Below are 11,988 nucleotides of genomic sequence, written 5' to 3' on the forward strand. Positions count from 1 at the left end.
CAACCTCTCAATGACAAACATAGAAGTTTTATTAAATGTGATTATGTGCTGCATCATGTGGTACCTTCAGCCAATGAGGGGGGCTAATCTGAACTGCTGCTCTTCCCTGTAACAGCCAATCAGAAGCCCAACAGGTTGGCCTTGGGCCTAACTGGTGGCCCTTGGACGATGTAGACTGCTCTGATGGGAAAACATGATGGTTGGTGATGTCATATGTCGAGTTTGCAATTTTTGGAAACCACAATGCAGTTGGGGGCTGCGTGTCTGTACAAGCCGACCTCGGGCGAAGCGGAGGAGCTGCAAGAGCTTCAGTGTCAGAAGAACCGTCCAATGCCGAGTGCCGTCTTACTTTACAAACCTCCATCAAAGGATCCTTCCAGCAAAAACTAACATGAGAAGCTTGTGGTTTCTTTTATCTCCCAGGAAATCTTTTGGTGAGATCCCCCGTTATGAGGGGTTCCCACCATCCTTATGCTGAGTTCCAGGGTCTGTACTCCCGCTGTACCCATTATAAAGGGGTTCCCATCATCCCTGTGCTAAATTCCTGGGTCTGTACCTCTGCTATTCCCATTATGAGATGCTCCCACCATCCCTGTGCTGAGTTTCTGGGTCTGTACACCTGCTGTGCCCATCATGATGGGTTCCCACCATCCCTGTGCTGAGTTCCCGGGTCTGTACACCTCCTGTGCCCATCATGATGGGTTCCCACCATCCATGTGCTGAGTTCCTGGGTCTGTACACCTGCTGTGCCCATTATGAGATGTTCCCACCACCCCTGTACTGAGTTCCCAGGTCTGTACACCTGCTGCGCCCATTATGAGGAGTTTCCACCATCCCTGTGCTGAGTTCCTGGGTCTGTACACTTGCTGTGCCCATTATGAGGGGTTCCCACCATCCCTGTGCTGAGTTCCTAGGTCTGTACACCTGCTGTGCCCATTATGAGGAGTTTCCACCATCCCTGTGCTGAGTTCCTAGGTCTGTACACTTGCTGTGCCCATTATGAGGGGTTCCCACCATCCCTGTGCTGAGTTCCTAGGTCTGTACACTTGCTGTGCCCATTATGAGGCGTTCCCACCATGTATATAGCTACCAGTGGGGCTACAAGTCAAAGCATGGCCTGTAGAAATTGTAGACCGCTACTGGGGGACGACAAGTCCAAGCATTGTATTTTGAGACTTGTGGCTCTTTAGTCGCATAACAACGTACATCAGTCAGGCTGGGACTAGTCCCCTAGTCTTGTTAGATGCAGGAAATGCAAGCCTTGCAGTCCCCCAAGTCAGATAACAGTGTGCACCAGTTATGCTGGGACTTGTAGTCCTCCAGTTTTAAAATACACAGTGGAATCTCACTTCCTGCATTGGGACTAAGAGTCGTCTGGTTACACGATAGACAGGCCATGCTGGAACTTGTAGTTTCCCACTACCTGGAATGGCAGCCATACCATAGACTGCCTTCACCCCCTCCCCAGTCTGACCTCCATATATTTCCATTTACGTCAATGACTTAATACGCTGAACACAATCCTGTTCAGTTTCCAATCTTCCAGATTTTATTAAATTTTTTTTTCATTACACAACTTCGAGGAATTTTTTTTTTTTTTTCCTCTTCCACATTTTTCTGTTTAATGAACTTGCACACCTTCACCAGTCAAGGTCACAGCGGATAAGGCAGCAGGCTGGCCTTTTAGTTAAGTGAAAGGCAGGAAAGGAAAAGTGAAAGGTATGTATAGTCAATAGGTGTCATTTGTTTCCACTGGAATCAAAGTGAAATTTCCAGTTTGGAGCCCTGAGGTCATTTAATAGTCACTTAATTTCTCGTTTACCAGAATCTCCGGTTTGGAAGATTATTCTGTTTTATTGTCAGTTCTCGGCTACAGTGTTACAAAAAAAACTTTTTCATCTGCGGATACAATTCAGAGGTCATTACATTTTCCCCCTTTTTTTTTTTTTTTTTTGTATATGTTTTTTTTCCCCTTTTTTTTAAAATTTTTTTTTCTCCCCTTTATTTTATTTTTTTCTTTTCCTTTATTTATAACATCACCAGAAAAAAAAACAAACAAAAGACCAAGGTCATTATTATACCCTAATTAAATGTAACCAATGCCAGGACAAGGTCATCCAGCGCCCAAACCGTGCCACTCCCCACCCCACTTTCCCTTAGGGTTAGCATTGATGTCGCTGTCACTACTCTAGTCAGCCTTGTAACAGAAGAAACTGGCACAGGGCGCCCTCATCTCTGCAATAAACCATTGCACCCAGGTCAGACGACCCTTCTGCCCAGCCCTTGTCCCGGCCCTGACTGCAACACGGGAAATGTATCTCTATATTTAACCCATTGACCCTCAGTTGCTTTTTTCAGAGCCGGAGCATCTTTGTGGTACCCTTGCGTCAATTGTTTTCTAGTGGTGCTCTCTCCCACTGTCTTGTCCCAGGCCTAGGTGAGGAAGACGTTCCTTTTGGCCACCCACAGCCTCAGGGGAAATGTGTTAAACGTCTCAGGAGGTTTAAAGGACCAGTCTTCCCGCAGTCTTAATCTTGCGTGTTTGCAGTAAGGGGGCCCGGCTGTGAGACATCAGAAGATGACAGCCGGGAATACAAGATGGTGGCATGGAAAATCAGTCATGTATGAAGAAGACCGGGTTGGACTTGATTGGCTTGTAAGTTGGTATTTCAATGCTCAACATCAAGATTCCTATTATATTAAATGGTGGCCATTCACCCCAGAGCATCTTGAAGCTTGTCACTGTACACAATCTTCTTTAAGGCCGTGTGTTTTTACTATAGACCAGTGGTCTCCAAACTGTGGCCCTTTGCTTGATTGGATCTGGTCCTTGGAGCCCTGTTCTTCCCACTGACATCAAAGATGAAGCATCATTCCTTCCACTGACACCAACAGTAGGGCACTATTCCATCCACTGACACCGACGGGGCACTGTACCTCCCACGGTCACTGACAACGGGGCACTGTATGAGCAAAGCAAAAACGCCAAAATCTACTAAAAAACACTTACGCTCAAATGTGAAAGGAGGGCTTAAGTCAGCAGCTACAGTGCTTAGAGACCTTTAGATTTCCCATAGCCGGGTGAAGTTCCTCTTTAATCCATTTACCGTAATCAGTATTTTAAAATTTATTAGGTTTCCGCCCCTTTTCTGTATACTAAGTAGGAACAACATCGCTTAGAATGATAAACTTATCAGTCTCCCTATTAAACCACTTACCCATACTCGACACCAGCCCTATAAAAAATACTTTTTCATCGGCGGCTACAATTCAGAGATCATAAAATATTTTCCTCCCTTTTAAGCTAATATTTATTTAAGAAAATATGCAAACATGGTAATCCAGTGAGGAGTTCGGGATGACTGATATGGATTTTGTAGGGTGAAGGCAATAAAGACATCGATTGGAATGTTGAAAAATATATAAAGTTGACAACTTTGACCAACTTCTTGAAAACAATCAAAATAAGGTCAAGTGATTTCTAATGGGCAATGAGCTTATCGGCTCTCATGGAGTTCGGTTTACAGAGAACTATGCCGATTCACCATCGTTGGATGTTTGCAGCAAACTGTCAACTTGCTCTTTGGGTGAACTAGTAAAAGGGCCCTTTGAACCCCTTACCAACCCAGTGGTTCTACTGCCAAACCCTTAGTAGTGAAGGTCCACTCCCTGAAGAATGAGCCAGTAGACAAGCATTGACATGGTGCAAGGCCTTATGGTACTCATGTTGTAGATACCCTTTTTTGGCTTTTCCTAGGTATTATTTGGATTTGGGCCAGCATGAGAGGGCTGATGGCCCGTGCTACTTTCTCTGAGAAAACTGACTGCTAGGGGATCCAAAACACCCCTAGTCACTTCTAGCCGGTGAACTAGGGTGAATAATCTGTTCTGTGAAACAGGTTGGCCAAGCCAAGGGAAGCCCAGAAGACCTCTGAGGATATTTTTTCAAATGCTCTCCATCTGTCCTTTGAACCCGTTACCAACTCAGCGGCCCTCCTTTTGCCAAACCATTGAACCCCTTACCAACTCAATGGTCCTCCTATTGCCAAACCTTTAGTACTGAAGGTCCACTCCCCAAATACTGGGCCAGTAAGCAAGCATTGATAACATGGTGCAAGGCCTTGTGGAGCTCATTATGATGTAGATAACTTTTTTTGGCTTTTTCTAGGTTTTATTTGGACATGGGCCAACATGGGAGGGCTGATGGCCAGTGCTACTTTCTGGGAGAAAACTGACTGCTAGGGGATCCAAAACACCCCTAGTCACTTCTAGCCGGTGAACTAGGGTGAATAATCTGTTCTGTGAAACAGGTTGGCCAAGCCAAGGGAAGCCCAGAAGACCTCTGAGGATATTTTTTCAAATGCTCTCCATCTGTCCTTTGAACCCGTTACCAACTCAGCGGCCCTCCTTTTGCCAAACCATTGAACCCCTTACCAACTCAATGGTCCTCCTATTGCCAAACCTTTAGTACTGAAGGTCCACTCCCCAAATACTGAGCCAGTAAGCAAGCATTGATAACATGGTGCAAGGCCTTGTGGAGCTCATTATGATGTAGATAACTTTTTTTGGCTTTTTCTAGGTTTTATTTGGACATGGGCCAACATGGGAGGGCTGATGGCCAGTGCTACTTTCTGGGAGAAAACTGACTGCTAGGGCATCCAAAAGACCCATATTCACTTCCAGCCAGTGAACTGGGGCAAATAGTCTGCTCCGTATAGCAGGTCGGCCAAGCCAGGGGAGGCCTAGAAGACCTTTCAGGGGATATTTTTTTAAATTCTCTTCATCTGTCCTTTGAACCCCTTACCAACTTAGAGGTCTTCCTACAGCCAAACCTTTAAACCCCTTATTAACTCAGCAGTCCTCCTACTGCCAAATCTTTGAACCCCCACCAAATTAAAGGTCTTCCTACTGCCAAACCTTTAGTAGTGAGGGTCCTTTCCCCAAATACTGAGCCAGTAGGCAAGCATTGATAACATGGTGCAAGGCCTTATGGGGGTCATTATGATGTACTGTAGATAACCTTTTTTTGGCTTCTCCTATGCTTTGTTCGGATTTGGGCCATCATGAAGGGGCTAATTGCCAGTGCTACTTTCTGGGAGAAGACTTGACTGCTAGGGGATCCAAAAGACCCCTATTCACTTCCAGCCGGGTCCATGTAGCAGTTTGGCCAAGCCAAGGGAGGCCCAGAAGACCTTTCAGAGGATATTTTTTTTTCAATTCAAATCTTTTGCACAATGTTTTCAGTTTTTCTTTTCATTTTGGAGATATCTGGTGCTTAGTTAAGACAGGTTAGTGTGCTGGAAGATTCTTGCAACATATGCTTTGAGAGGCTGCTTATTGGTTCTCTAGCCAGTTATCACACGTAAATCTGGTGCTTTTCCAGACCATACTGGTGGGGTGAAGAACGACGAACCACCCCAAACCCCCATTGAGATGAGGTTTTTTTCCCACATTTTTTTTAACTAGCACCAGAGATTTCTCAACAGGGCATAATCGCTTGATAAGATGGTACATGTATATTCCATGGTGGACCGTATGACCACCATTTTGCTGTTTATGGCAAGTTTGAATAACATCAGGTAAAGAACATATTAAGTAGGTTTAAAAAAACAAAAAAAACAAAAAAACAGATCAAATAAATGTACCCAGTACCATCCAAGCTCTCCATTTTGGGTGATATTATTTTTATTAATATTATTATGTATTAATAATAATTGTAATATTTTTTTGTTATAAATGTATTTGGAAAAGGTTAGAACCACAGTTATGGTTTTTTATTGCTGGACAAGTCCCTGTTGGTTAGACATCCAGTCCTAGTGACCACACAGGAAGTAAATGGAAATAGGATACAATGCAATAATAAAAAAAAGAAAAAAAAAAAGACAGTTCCTTAGTTAAGGTGAAAAAATAAAAAAATTTTTTTTTGACCAGAGTTGGCCTTGAGCCAAGAAAAAGTACGGTACATGGAAAATGAAAAGTCGTTTTTTTTTTTGCCCATTAACATCATAAAGACTTCCTCAAAAATGTTGCCAATAACTGATTCCTTCCTTAGTCTGTAAAATACCCTTTTTTCCAACTTTTGATTTTTGGTTTTAGAGTAGGCCTGAAGTTTTTATTTCAGCAATCTCCAAAATAAGCCTCTAAGTGATGAACAGGGGAAAAATAAGGATCGCTATTGCTTAAAAAAATCAAATAAAAAAAAAAAAAGAAAACATTATAAAAAAAGTTTTTTTTTTTTGTTTTTTTTTCTTTTTGCAGAAACAGTGGCATTCTTAGCCCCTCTCCCCTCCCCCCTCACATGCCTCTTCTGACATCCTCTGTCTGCACTGTGACCGCACAGAAGTCTCATACAGCCACAGAGCTGAAGAGCCAACGCATGGAGATGACATGAGCTGTCAGAGAGGAAGAGGCATCCCTGTCTGGGTCACGCGGTGTACAGTCTACTCATTTTAAATGTAAACTTATTTGCATAGCTGGGAAATATCAATATAACCCGACCGTGAGATACAGCATTCCACCTGCTGTACCTATATGGCCAAGGGGGAAGATGATGGTTGCGTCCTTCACAATGATAGTTAGAAGGCCAATACCCTACATTCTCTACTGTCTTACTGTGTGCAAGTAATTGTATTCCTGATTACAGAAGGAGGGGCGGGGGGTTGGAAAATGATTTAAGCCTAAAGTGGTGTTTGGTTTCTTTTTCTTTTGTTTTTTCAGGTACAGTTTTTGCTTTTTGGAAAGATGATTTCAGTTTTTGATACAGTTTTTAGTTTTAGAAGAGAGTATGTTTTAGTTCGGGAGATGGGGTTTTGGCTTTGGATACAGTTCGTTTTGGATATATGTTTTTGTGTTTCATTTCAATTGATATGCTTAGTTTTAGATATAGTTTTCAGTTTTTGATACAGGTTTTAGTTTTGGATATATGGGATAGGGGGTTTTAGTTTGGTATAGGGGGTTTTAGTTTGGGATAGGGGGTTTTAGTTTTGGATAGGGGGTTTTAGTTTTGGATAGGGGGTTTTAGTTTTGGATAGGGGGTTTTAGTTTGGGATAGGGGGTTTTAGTTTGGGATAGGGGGTTTTAGTTTGGGATAGGAGGTTTTAGTTTGGCATAGGAGGTTTTACTTTGGTATAGGGGGGGGGGTTAGTTTGGGATAGGAGGTTTTAGTTTGGGATAGGAGGGTTGAGTTTGGGATAGGGGTCTTAGATTTGAATAGGTAGCTTTAGTTTTGCAATAGGTGGGTTTTAGTTTTGAATCACTTATTTGCATAGCTGGGAAATATCAATATAACCCGACCGTGAGATACAGCATTCCACCTGCTGTACCTATATGGCCAAGGGGGAAGATGATGGTTGCGTCCTTCACAATGATAGTTGGAAGGCCAATACCCTACATTCTCTACTGTGTTACTGTGTGCAAGTAATTGTATTCCTGATTACAGAAGGAGGGGCGGGGGGGTTGGAAAATGATTTAAGCCTAAAGTGGTGTTTGGTTTCTTTTTCTTTTGTTTTTTCAGGTACAGTTTTTGCTTTTTGGAAAGATGATTTCAGTTTTTGATACAGTTTTTAGTTTTAGAAGAGATGGTTTTAGTTCGGGAGATGGTGTTTTGGCTTTGGATACAGTTCGTTTTGGATATATGTTTTTGTATTTCATTTAAATTGATATGCTTAGTTTTAGATATAGTTTTCAGTTTTTGATACAGGTTTTAGTTTTGGATATATGGGATAGGAGGTTTTAGTTTGGGATAGAGGGTTTTAGTTTGGGATAGGAGGTTTTTAGTTTGGGATAGGAGGTTTTTAGTTTGGGATAGGAGGTTTTTAGTTTGGGATAGGAGGTTTTACTTTGGTATAGGGGGGGTTAGTTTGGGATAGGAGGTTTTAGTTTGGGATAGGAGGGTTGAGTTTGGGATAGGGGTCTTAGATTTGAATAGGTAGCTTTAGTTTTGCAGTAGGTGGGTTTTAGTTTTGAATCACCGTTTTTTTTGGCTTTGGATACACTTTTTTTAGTTTTGGATGTTTTTCGTATTATTGCAGTGTTTTGTATTGGATAGATGGGTCTTAGTTCAAATTTTTTTTGTTTATTTTCCACTTTCTACATGGAGCAATATCAAGATATATCCACAACTTAAAGACAAACTGCCCCCAAGAAGGAAAGTTACATTAGTTTGTATCCCCCCTCCCCCCCCCCCCCCCCCCCGCTATAATAATTGGCACTTTTTGGGAGAGCAGGTACCTAGTTTTGACCCACTTCTGGTTGGATAGCCACGAGTGGAATTTTGGCCCTCCCCCTTCCCCCACAGACACATCACAGGTCCCAGGAGACTGCGGGACCATTTGCAAAGTGCAGCACGGTTTGCATATACACAGTGGGAAACTAGCTGTGAAGCCTCCAGGCTTCACTGCCGGCTTCCCTTAGTTAAGATGCCGGCGCTTGGACCCGAATCCAACTGAAGAACTGGCTCGGGTGAGGACAGTGCTGGATCCCTGGACAGGTAAGCGTCCTTATATTAAAAGTCAACAGATACAGCTGACTTTTAACTTTTTTTTGAGGGGGGGAGACTGGAGGTCCTCTTTAAATCTCAATTGCTATTGCATTCTGGTACTTAACCATTCTTTGATAGACTGTTAGTATTGATAGAGCGTTTCATTTTGGATTGATGTTTTTGAAAATGAAACACTGATCCAAAATCAATCAATATGTTTATTTTTAGATACGGTTTTCAGTTCTTGATGAAGTTTTTAGTTTGGGATAAATGGTTTTAATATTGGTGCAGTGTTTTTCCTTTTGGATTTATTTTTTTGAGATTGGATACCGTGCTTAATTTCAATTGATACGTTTAGTTTCGGAAAGGTGTTTTTAGTTTTGGATCACTCGCAGCACAAGTAAAACATGTGCGTTGACATTCCATGCATTTTTTCTTTTTTACAGAAATGTGCATTTTCTTAACACTTTGCAGTGCATTTATATGTCTTTTGTTCTTTTATTGAGACTCAACCACATGAGATCTTTTTTTTTTCTTTTCCTATTGCACAATGCGATAAAATCTATCAATTTTTTCAGCATGTGCCAAAGCAGGGTATTGGTATAAACTGGCACCATTGAAAACCTGACTATTTGCCTTGATCTTGCACTGGGACTGTGTTGAGCACGAATGTAGTTGGTGTGAACAAACCCCAAAGTTAATACGTTATGTGCCCACATAGGTGGTTAACATTATTGAAGACCTCCATAGTCACCAGAGTCAAAGCATACCCAGGGTTGTGGACTTCCTACACAGGGTGTGTCGGAGGTGCTTGGGCACACCATAATCGCCCCGTGCGGAGCTCCCCTGCTTCCTGTCTCCCCCCCTGCAGTGCTGCCAGCTTCTCTCCCCTCAGGAGTGGGGAAGGTTCTGGTAAATATTTAATTAACTGGCCCCTTCCTTTTCTGAATGAACACAGTGAGTGATCTGTACCGATTGCTCCTGTCTTCATTCTTAACTGAAGCATAGTAAACTATGTTTACTGCAGGCTGCAGAAAAAGGGACTGGGGAAATCTCTGTCCTCAGTTTCTTTCTCTGTCTCAAAAGTGAGACATCAGGAGTCTGTTTAGACCCTTGATATTTCACCAAAGCCCCATAAACGGGCTCCTAAAAAAAGTAAAAAAAAAAAAAAAATTATATTGTGAAAATAATAATAATTAAAAAAAATGTAAAAAAATAATAATTAAACTGACACCGTCCACTGCCCTACTGACACCAATCTTTGCTCTACTGACACCATCCACTGCTCTGCATGTGTGTGCACACCAATGATTGGCCCGTTGCTGTCATATGGAATGACCCATATGCTCCACCATATGGGTCATTCCATATGAGTGGAAGAAATTAGTATATACTGCTGATGGAGGTCTTGAAGCAATCCTGTTGCTTTGCCCTTAATGGCCATGCTGGCTATAGACCTAGTGTAAATGTTGTGTTCCCTGGCATAACCCAACAGCCCAGTTAGATCCTACAGAGTAGAACAGTGTTTCTCAACCTTTTTTTTCCAGTCAAGTCACCCTTTAACATTATAGACCATTTCAAGGCACCCTTTAAAATTTTTGCACAGTCTCGAGGCACCCCATTCCAAAATACTAAAAAAAAACCTATTCTAATAGCTTGACATAATGCAACAACATCCACATGTAGGACACCCAACGTTGGAGGGAATTTATTCTTCCAAAGCAAATTTTTTTTTTTTTTTTAAGCCTGTGGTGTGTGAACACACTCAGACACCACCCGGTGCAAAAAAGTGAAACACAAAATATGCACAGGGTGTGCACATAGTCCACCTCCGAAGAGAAAGCCCTGATACCCAGTGCGTTGGGCTCCAGACGGGGACTGGGGTACTTTACATGGTCCATCAGGCCGAAACCAGATGGACCCCTTTCGCTGGGAGGTCTGCCGAAACAGACCAACCCAAGTACTTGGTGGGGCTCCCCTGAAGGGAGACCCCATGAGAGAGGGCGAACCAAGCCAGAAGGCCATGTCCACCCCCTCCCAAGACGTTCAGGGCAGGCCCGAGGACCTACACCCTACCAGTCAAACGTGAAAAAGTGTACATCAACAAAAGAAGGGGAAAGTGACACAAGAAACACACAAATAAATAAATAAGGGGGGGTGGAGGAAGTAGAGAGGAGAAGTGAAAGGTGCCACTGTGCATTACAATGGCTGGCCCTTGGGCCAGGAACAAAAAATTCCTCTGGTCCTAGGCAAAAGGCTCGGCCCTAGAGGCAGGTGCGGAAAAAGTGTGTATGGTGCAGTGACCTCTGTGCCAGTAAAACTCAAAGTGGGACACTAACACAGTGAGAGTTACGGCACCCCTGGACTGCCACTCCAGGGGCACATACACCACGGGCTTCTTTCGGGGCCTGGCCTTGGGCCAGACCAGTGCAGCCCCATCCCTACCAGGAGGCGTCAGAATTTAAACAGCTTAGGGAGAGCCTCGCCTGCAACTGGGAACAAGCCTTTTGTAAGGCCAGATTCACCCCAGGAGGAAAAAGGCCCTCCCCTTACCATCCTCATTCCTTACCAATTACATCAGAAGGGATACTCGCCAGAACGCCTATCCAGTCTTTATCAACCTTTTCAACACAGGGGAACCCTTGAAAAAAACGTTCCGGTCTCAGGGAACCCCTTCTAAAAATGTCTACAACTCATGATACATTAGTGTGATGGTCAGAAGGAAGAATGCTCTTTACACGTGTAGTCATTGGGAAGAATCCTAAAAGAATAGCTAAAAAGATCAATGATGTCAGTGGGAACTTATCTAATCGGCAAATATTTCACATTATTCAAGGAACCCCAAGAAACCTCTGGAGGAACCCTAGACTTCTATGGAACCCTGGTTGAGAGACCCTGATTTCCCTTCCAAAAACTGATAAGAACAGATACTACACTTGATCTTAGCTAAAAGGCCAAGAAGCAAATTCTTCCAAAGCAAATACACTATTGCACACTGGTACTGACTAGTATTCCAATGTTTCTCTTCTCCCTCAATTTGTCACCATCAGTCAGCTAATGCCACCCCAGTGCTTAGGAAGAGGGCACAGAAGGGTCAAACAAGGATGTTGTGGAGGCAACAGACATCCTCCTTATCAACTGATGACGTCATTGGTTATTAGGATGCCAGTGTCTAGAAAGTCGTCATAGTGCGTAATGAAAACCCGTGGCTTTGTGTAACTAAAAGGCAAGCTTGATCCACCTGCTGGCTTGTATACAATTTTTGATGCATTTTGCCAAGGCACCCCTGAAGAAACCTCAAGGAACCCCAGGGTGCCTGGGCACCCTGGTTAAAAAAGGCTGGAGTAGAAGACACCCCATCGATTTTGGCTTATCTTTGTTGAAGCCCCAGCAATCAGATACAGTTTTTAAGGTTGACACGTCATGGAATGGGGAGCAGTGGCGTCTGCTCTTGCCGCAGAAATGGCCATATCATCCTAACTGTCCAAAAATGGGGACTTTTTACCATT

At 43.2% G+C, this 11,988-nt stretch overlaps 1 pseudogene; it reads right to left on the minus strand.

Moving 5' to 3' along the window:
* Positions 1-11,275: 11,275 nt before the first annotated feature.
* On the minus strand, positions 11,276-11,445 carry LOC141120749 (U2 spliceosomal RNA; annotated as a pseudogene).
* Between the last annotated feature and the right edge of the window lie 543 nt (positions 11,446-11,988).

Source organism: Aquarana catesbeiana, linkage group LG13, assembly GCF_042186555.1.
Source record: "Aquarana catesbeiana isolate 2022-GZ linkage group LG13, ASM4218655v1, whole genome shotgun sequence".
Lineage (NCBI taxonomy): Eukaryota > Metazoa > Chordata > Amphibia > Anura > Ranidae > Aquarana > Aquarana catesbeiana.